Source organism: Marmota monax, unplaced genomic scaffold (genome assembly GCF_021218885.2).
Source record: "Marmota monax isolate L192 unplaced genomic scaffold, Marmota_monax_Labrador192_F-V1.1 WCK01_AAM20220418_F8-fsc00499, whole genome shotgun sequence".
Classification (NCBI taxonomy): domain Eukaryota; kingdom Metazoa; phylum Chordata; class Mammalia; order Rodentia; family Sciuridae; genus Marmota; species Marmota monax.
In genome coordinates, this window is record NW_026693013.1 from 169,454 (window position 1) to 177,952 (window position 8,499).

General features: G+C 43.8%; 1 long non-coding RNA gene across 1 annotated transcript; it reads left to right on the forward strand.

Annotated features, from left to right (window-relative positions):
* The first annotated feature begins 1,007 nt into the window (after positions 1 to 1,007).
* LOC131424492 (uncharacterized) lies at positions 1,008 to 5,583 on the forward strand. Its single transcript, XR_009227608.1, has 2 exons — positions 1,008 to 1,525; positions 3,819 to 5,583. It is a non-coding gene; the product is annotated as an uncharacterized LOC131424492 (long non-coding RNA).
* Positions 5,584 to 8,499: the final 2,916 nt, after the last annotated feature.

An 8,499-nucleotide genomic window follows, 5' to 3' on the forward strand; every position in this document is an offset into this window, starting at 1 on the left:
GGACTCACCAGAGGGCAGCCTCCAGGGAGCACTGAGAGTGCAGGGGCCTCTCACAAGGAAAAGGCCCCAGGAATGGAGAGCATGTGGTCAGCTGCTCACCATCAGTCCAGCCTTTCACACTCCAGATAGATCCCACTGGACAGGACACCCAGGTGTAGTGAATGTGGAAAGTCTTCAGCAGAAATGCCAATCACATTGCACACCTAAGAGTTCACACTGGAGACCAGCCATTCCCATGCAGTGAATGTGGGGAGGGTTTCAGGCAAATCCCACACCTTCTCAGCACCACAGGCTCCATGGTGGAGAGAGGCCTGTGAGTGCAGTGATGTGGGAAACCCCTCAGCCAGCACTGACCTTCATCCAGCAGCAGAGTCCACATGAGAGAAACGTCCAGATGTTTCATATCTGGGAAGTCATTCACCACACCCACCACCTTTTCACAACCCTGGAGAGGACAGGAGCTCACAGGCATTGAGAGAGCAGTGAGTGTGGAGAAGACTCTAACCACTGCTCTGCTCTGACTCAGCTGCACAAACATCACAGCCTGAACACGCCCTGGGAGGGCAGTGAGTGGACATAGGCCTCAGCCAGTGGGGCCACCTGTTCCACACCAGGACGTCCATGCTGCAGAGAGTCCTGAGGTGGGACCTGACTCAACTGTCAAGTTCTGAGAGTCACCTTCATGGTGGAGCCAGGACTGAACCTCAGTCCTGCACACAGCACAATGACCACAGGGAGGAACTGCTTTGATACTCAATGGATGTCTATCACTGGGTTAATGAAAAAGCAATAATAATGATACCTATGATGCCCTAATATTAACAAGGAAAAATACATCTCAAAAATCAGGATTCATATTTCCAGAGAAGCCAAAGTTTAATTCAGACAACAAGTCCAGGTGGCTCCCTGGGAAGCTGGTTCATGGAGAGGAACTCAGATGCAGGAAATCAGCTCTCAACCTCCCTCTGCACCTGCACTTGAGCTGACCCTGAGCTCCCTGTGTGCTGTGCGCCCCCTGCTGGACCTGGGCACCCAGCAGGAGGTTTGTGTCTGGGATCATACTGAGGTCCCCTCACTGTGTCTCTGGTACAGTAATATGCTGAGGGCCATTGCTAAGTAAGAATGACACATGGCATGACCCAGTTCATTTGCAGTGATATTGCATGTAAGGTGACCTTGCTCAAGGACCAGGGCGGATCCGGGTTTAGGGCCGATTGGGGTTTAGGACAATCCGGGTTTAGGGTGGTTCCAGGTTTAAGATGTACCCTGCTGGGAATAGGGCGTATCCTGCTGCCTCAAGTGCGCCTGCTCCTTGAGTTACCATTGAGTTCTCACAGGATTGAGAGAGTATTTGGGATTTTGCCCAGAATGTGAATTTTGCCGAGAACGTGTGTGTAAAGTGCCAGTGACAGTTCGAGAATAAAGAATTGCTGTTTGAATCTACAAGGCTGTGAGTGGCTCGTGATTTTGTGCCCAACCAGTCTGCGGCATTTGGCGGGCCATACGGGGAACATCTGAAGAGAAGGTAAGTGAAATTGCTCGCCCCTGAGGAAGAGCGAAAAAATGGGTGACCATTTCAAACAACAATATGTTCTTGTTTTGATTTATTTTGTTTTTATTTCAAGTTGCCTGTCCCTAGAACATTCTCAGGCAAACAGGGGAAAATTGTTGACTCAAGGTTTGAAGTTGTTCACCCCTGAGGAAGAGAAATTGTTAGAAGAAGGAGGCACACCAGTAAGACCAAAAACAGTTAGGACATATGTTGATACAATACAAAAATGTAGCCCATGGCTTTATAAAGACGAATTATTAAGTATATCAATGGGACCATCATGGTATCCTGTAGAAGATTTTTTCTTCAACAAGAAAGAGATGGCTAGTTCTGTTTACTACATTTGTCTAAGATCTTGGTTTTTACAGACATCTGATTAATTTACAAAGCTAAAGTGTTAAAATATCAATCACTAAATATAAAATCAAGTACTCTTTACTTATTCAGTTCCATAAGTTAATATATTTAAACATTATGTGTGTTTTCATAAATTGGTAAATGGAAAAAATGTTTAATATTGCTTTGTGTCTGTGTCTTTGCTAAAACAAGGTTACTAAGTGTTAGGATTCTATCATGTGTAATTTATATACAAAGAGTAGAAAAATTTTCAGTTGGGTTTCAATTATAGTATTATAGTATCATAAAAAACATGAAAGTCTTTCATCTTATTAAAGTGGAGTAATTTGTCTAAATCAGAAATTTTATAAGAGTTGTTTCAAAATGTGAATTTATAAAAAGGGTTAACGGTTAAAAAGAGATAGAAAAAGATTCAAGATGTGGAAATATATTTTAATATAAAAGGTTAAAGGAAAAAGAAATGTTTCTAGATGATATAATCTCTGTGTGGCAAAGTAAAAAGTTGTAAAATGCCGTTTAAAAAGATTTTGAGGAAACTAGACTTAATTTAAAAGCTTGAGAAAGGAAGAAAGAAGAAAAAGATATTTGTACATGGCAGATTGAGACAAAGCTTTTTAATGGAAAAAAAAAAAGCCTTTGGTTGAAGGGCAGCCATGTAAACTAACATTGAAGCAATTTAAACAGAATCTAAGCCTCGTTTAAAAGAGTGAAGTTGTAGGTGGTGAAAAAGTACATTTAAAAGTACAGTATAGATGATAATTAAAAGGCTTTAAAAGGTTAAATTGAAGGTGGTCGAGATACCTTCATGGAGGAAAAAAGAAAAAAGATATAAAAAGATTCAAGATGTGGAAATATATTTTAATATGGAAGGTTAAAAGAAAAAGAAATGTTTCTAGATGAGATAATCTTTGTGTGGTAAAGTAAAAAGTTGTAAAATGTCTAAGTAAGTTGCAAAAGGCTTTAAAAGGTTAAATTGAAGGTGGTTAAAATGCCTTCATGATGGAGGAAAGATTGTGTCATTCGAAACCTAGTTAATCCTAAAGGCATTACTTAAAAAAAAAGGGACGATAATAGGATAAAAGATATTTAGAAAAAGAAGATTAAAAATTTGAAGTGAAAAACTTTAAAGACAGAAGTATAGAAAGTTAAAAGGAAAAAAAGATAGAAAAGATGTAGGAAGATAAAAAACATGTAGGAAGACAATAATTTTAAACCCACAAAATAGGAAACAAAAGAAAACTAAGAGAAAAAAAAGCAACTAAGGGTGAATGTACAAACCTTAGGAAAAAAAAAAACTAGAAGATAGAAATAAGATAAAAAATGGTTAAAAATGTCAAGTAAAGGTATTTCAGATAAAAAATACAAAAAGCTAAGACAAGTATTAGATACAGACATTCAAGATAGAAAAAGGTACAAGAGAGAAGTTTACAGTCAAATATTGGATAAAATAGAAGAACAAGGAGATTATTAGTAATTTTTTTTCAAAAAGCACATCAACTTTAATTTCTGGTGGTGCAGATATTAGAAGACTCAGAAGAGGGTGTTAAAATTTATAGACAAGAGCCAATTTAGAAAACATTAAACTAGAAGGAAATTGGTTTAAAACCACATCAAAAAATTAAAAGGACTAAAGTAATTCTAAAAACTAAGGCAGAATGCTTTTGAAAGATTTAAATTTAAAAGGATCTTTAAGGGGTATATATCCCCCAAAGATAAACTTAAAATAATGCTTTTTACTCTAAACTTTTTAAATTTGGATTCATCAGGACTTAGTGCTGCTGAAAGACATATGTATCCAAAAAATGTACATTAGCCTAAGGTACTTTGGAAAGATATTCTAACAGTACAATGGAAAGTTCCTGACCCAGTGATTGTCTGGAGTCAGGGTTCTGTTTGTGTTTTTCCACAGGGAGAACAGCAGCCGATTTGGATTCCAGAGAGATTAACCAAAGCAATTTCTACAGACCAAAAAGAAGATGATTTGACTCAAATCCATAACAGCTGATATCCAGAGCTCCAACTTGGCTATTCTTACATCTGCGACAGTGATTAACCAGGGTGCTTTTTTTCAATATCCATTTTATTATTGCTTTTTCCCACATCATAAAGTTCTATTTTATTTTTTGAGCTCATACAAACCTAGGTTAATGTTTTTCTGATCAGTTTTATTTTTTGACTCTGGAATTTTTAAACATTGCAATGGAGATTTCACCTAGGTAAAGCTACAAGGCCTTTACTATTGTCTTATGTGTTGTACATTTGTGTGCACATTTGTGTTTTGTGTTGTATGTCTGTGTGTGCGTATGTCCATAGATCATATATGAGGAGCACTCATGAAAAAATGGATCCAAATTATTATTTTTTTTTATTCACATGATTTAAATGGTTTAATTTAAATTAGGTAAACAGCTGTTAAGGATTGTTTTTAAAGGTGGTTAACAGATCTGTTTGTTTACTAATTTAAATTAGGTAAATAACTGTTAAGGATTATTTTTAAAGGAGGTTAACAGATCTGTTTGTTTACTTTCACCTTTCCTTTTCATCATATTTAATAATTCTGTTCAGGATAATGTCTCTTTAGCATCATTGCCAGAATTCCTATCTCCATCCCTGTGCCGGTGAAGACAAAGATAAAACCAGACTACAGCTTCTATGATAGCTATCACAGTAAACTGTATAAACTGATGCATCAATGAAAATAACTTAACAAGTAATGCTCAATCAAGGACTCGATTTACTTTGGGAGGAAATGGACATATTGATAGACTCCTCCGGTTTGAACTGCTTGCAGAACTTGCCTGGACTATGTATCACTTGTATACATTGTGAACAATCGTTTGGTGCAGCGAATTGTGGTAGTGCTGGCATATCTTTGCTGATGGTGTCACCAGTGATGCAATTTTTCCAAAGGAGCCGTCAATTGGCTTGGTGTCATGGCATTTCTGTATCCTCCTCCCTTCTGCTAATGATGGTCTAAATTTGGGGGCCAACAGAGTTGAGGCAAAGAACCTCACACCCCCCACACTGGCACCAAGGCCAAAATTGGGGGACAACAGAGGTGAGGCAAGATCCTCACCCCCCACACACACACTGGTGCATAGGCCTATCCACAAATATGGCTGCATGCTGGACCAGTAATCAGTGATGGGTATGATCCAATTGCAGTGGTATCAACCTAAGACAGGAGGCTGATGCCTAGAGGTCAGTTTTTCCCATGATGGGTAAGAACCATATGTTAAATTGGACAACCTACCAGGCATGGTCCTTAAGCCACATTGCTTGTTGTTTAATTAATCAGAAGGGGGGAGATGCTGAGGGCCATTGCTAAGTAAGAATGACGCATGGCATGACCCAGGTCATTTGCAGTGACATTGCATGTAAGGTGACCTTGCTCAAGGACCAGGGCGGATCCGGGTTTAGGGTGGATTGGGGTTTAGGGCATTCCTGGTTTAGAACAATCCAGGTTTAGGGCAGTTCCAGGTTTAAGGTGTACCCTGCTGGGAATAGGGCGTATCCTGCTGCCTCAGGTGCACCTGCTCCTTCAGTTCCCTTTGAGTTCTCAAGGGATTGAGAGAGTATTTGGGATTTTGCCCAGAATGTGAATTTTGCCGAGAATGTGTGTGTAAAGTGCCAGTGACAGTTTGAGAATAAAGAATTGCTGTTTGAATCTACAAGGCTGTGAGTGGCTCGTGATTTTGTGCCCAGCAAGACTGTGGCAGTAATAGGTGTTTTTGGAGTTGTCTCTGGAGATGGTGAATTGGCCCTTCACAGAGTTGGCATAGTTTGTTGTATCACCATTTTGGTTAATTTCTCCAACCAACTCTAGCCCATTCCCTAGAGCCTGGCAGACCCACTCCATCCAGTAGTCACTGAGGGTGAATCCAGAGGCTGCACATGAGAGTCACAGGAAACCCCCAGGGTACATCAGGCCTCCCCCAGACTCCATCAGCTGCACCTCACACTGGACACCTGCAAACACAGAGGCAGCCTGGTCAGGAAACTGCCACTTGTCCACTCTTTCTCTCACGCCTTCCACTCACACACTCAGGGTCTCTGGTTCTCCATCAATTACCTTTGAAAACAGCCACCAGGAAAACCCAGCTGAGCACACTCTCCATGGTGAGCAGCTGTGTTCAGTCCTGATCACTGAGTGGGCTGAGCTGGGAGTCCAGGGCTGGGCTCCTGTGCAGAGCTGCAGGGTCAGGTGGGCTGGTTTTCATGAGCAGAGGGAGGCCCTATTTGCATGTCCTCCTGCTATATAGCAGCTCTGGGTGGAGGCCTCCTAGAGGAGCATTTAGAGTACATGTGAGCATCAGGGACAGTTAGGAGCACACAGCAGCATTTTGGAAAGTAAAACTGTTTTTGTGTATTTTTCTGTTCTGCCTACATCATCCATTAATGTGTTTTCCACATCTACATAATCATGACAGAGGGATCACAGTGAATTCCATGATGCAGTTCTGAAATCTCACAGAAGCTTGAGTGGTGATGCACTGTGCCCAACAGCTCATATTTGTAAAGAGGGAGTTGAATATTTAGGCTTCTGCTCTTACCCTGGACAGGAGTGGTTCCCTGAACCTCCTATAAGTCACAGGTGGACACACATCATGACATCCTCAGAACCTATTTTGTGGGAGCTGGGCTCACTCAGGCTGGAGCAGACTGTGGGCTGGACAATTTCAAGGGCACAGGTGAGGCCCTGGCATGTGACCCCCTGACTGATGTCAGACCATGTGCAGGACAGGGAGGGACAGAGAGGGGCAGTGCAGGCAGAGCTGGTGATTTGCACTTTGGCCAGGAGAGCAGCATACTTGTGGTGCTGCCCAGGAGCTGTGGCCAGGAGGGGGAGGCCAGCAGCTCCACTGGGAGCAGCCCAGGCTTTGCACCCAGAGGATGGAGGGTGGTTTCAGGATCCCAGGGACCAACAAGGCCCAGCTTCCCCAGCTCAGAGGCAGAGATGAAGATCTGAAAGACCCTCCAGGCCAGGGCCTGTGGGAGAGAGCTCTGGGCTCCTGACCCAGGACTGCCCAGGGCATGGTTTCCCCTGTTCAGCCAGCAAGGGGGTCAGAGGTTCCGAGCCCTGGTTCAAGGGCAGCCAGGACCTGCTGCCTGCTGAGGGTGACCTTGTCCTCAGCCACACCATGCTGGCTTTGCAGGTGGCAGACTGTGAGAGCTACAGGAGCTGCAGTGTCCTCTCGAGCACTCTCCCCCAGTATGTGCAGGTGTGAACCTCTTCTGTTGCTCAGTGGTGAGGCCCTACCCCTGCCCTGCACAGGCTGTTGGTGTGTGATGCAGATGTTTCCAGAGTCTGACTTCTTCACAGCCACGTGGGGTGACGTTGTTTTCAACTTGGTGGACAACATGGATCCTCTCTTCTCCTGACCAGAAGGTCCCTTTTGATGACCTCTTCCTCCTGGTAATAATTTCCTGGTGCAGCAATCCACATACACACCTTGATTTACCTGGTCCCTCCTCATGCTGACCTGGTCACTCTGTGAACCCAGCCCACTGTGGAATGGCAGGAAGGTTCTCCTGAAGTTGTGGGCAATTCTGTTTTCATGTTTAAATTTCAACCTAGAGATTCTCGTAAATGTGTTTCCATATTCCTTCTTCATCAATTTTTAATTTAAATATTATTTTTTTTAGTTGAGTGACATAACATCTTTATTTTATTCATTTATTTTCATGTGGTGCTGAGGATCAAACCCAGGGCCTCCAACATGCTATGCAAGCACTCTACCATTGAGCCACAAATGGAGGATTTTATTCTTTGATAATTAGTGTTTCACTTTCTGTTTAATTAAGTTGTTTATAACTTGCTAATGTGACTGGTTAGATGGGCATCTGACATGGAGCACACACATTCTGCTTCAGCTCTCAGGCTGTCCACTTCTCTGAGCACCCACTTCTCTCCTGGCCACGGGCCTCATCAGGAGCAGATGCCGGGGATCCCTGGAGTTGGGTTTGCACAGTGCCTGCACCAGGCCTGCACAGTGGCGAGACCTTGGACCTGCCACCACCTCATGGGTTATATCCTCAGTGCCCCTAGGGACACATGTGTCTCTTCTTCACTGCAGGAAGTGGTGTCTGTCCTGTCTTCTTGCATGGGCTCTGACCCCCAATGCCAGTGCAGCTCCTACACAGCAGTTAATGAAGGCACAGCTGGTGGTCACTGGTGTTCTGCAACTGGGTGGGATTGGAGCCCCTGTAGCAGGTGGCCTGTGCATCTGTGTGACCAGGGGCCAGACACCGTGCATGCTGCCTTCATGAAGCAGAGCACAACAGGGCACCTGCTTGTGCAGTCCACGGGATGTGGCCAGAGAATTAGAGGAGGAACAGGATTCCAGGGCTCTGAGGCTCTGGGTGGAAAGGGAGCCACGGAGGCCGGCAGGAAGGCACTTTCTCCACACTGTCCCCATAGGCAGAGGGGAAGGTCAGAGCTGAGGACACCTGAGCCCTTGTGCAGGAAGCCCCAGGCTGTGCCTTTTGCACCCAGAACACAGTCATGGGGGCTGCTTCTGCAGGGTCCAGGCTGATCAGAGTCATGGGGGCTGCATCTGCAGGGTCCAGGCTGGTCACAGTCATGGGGG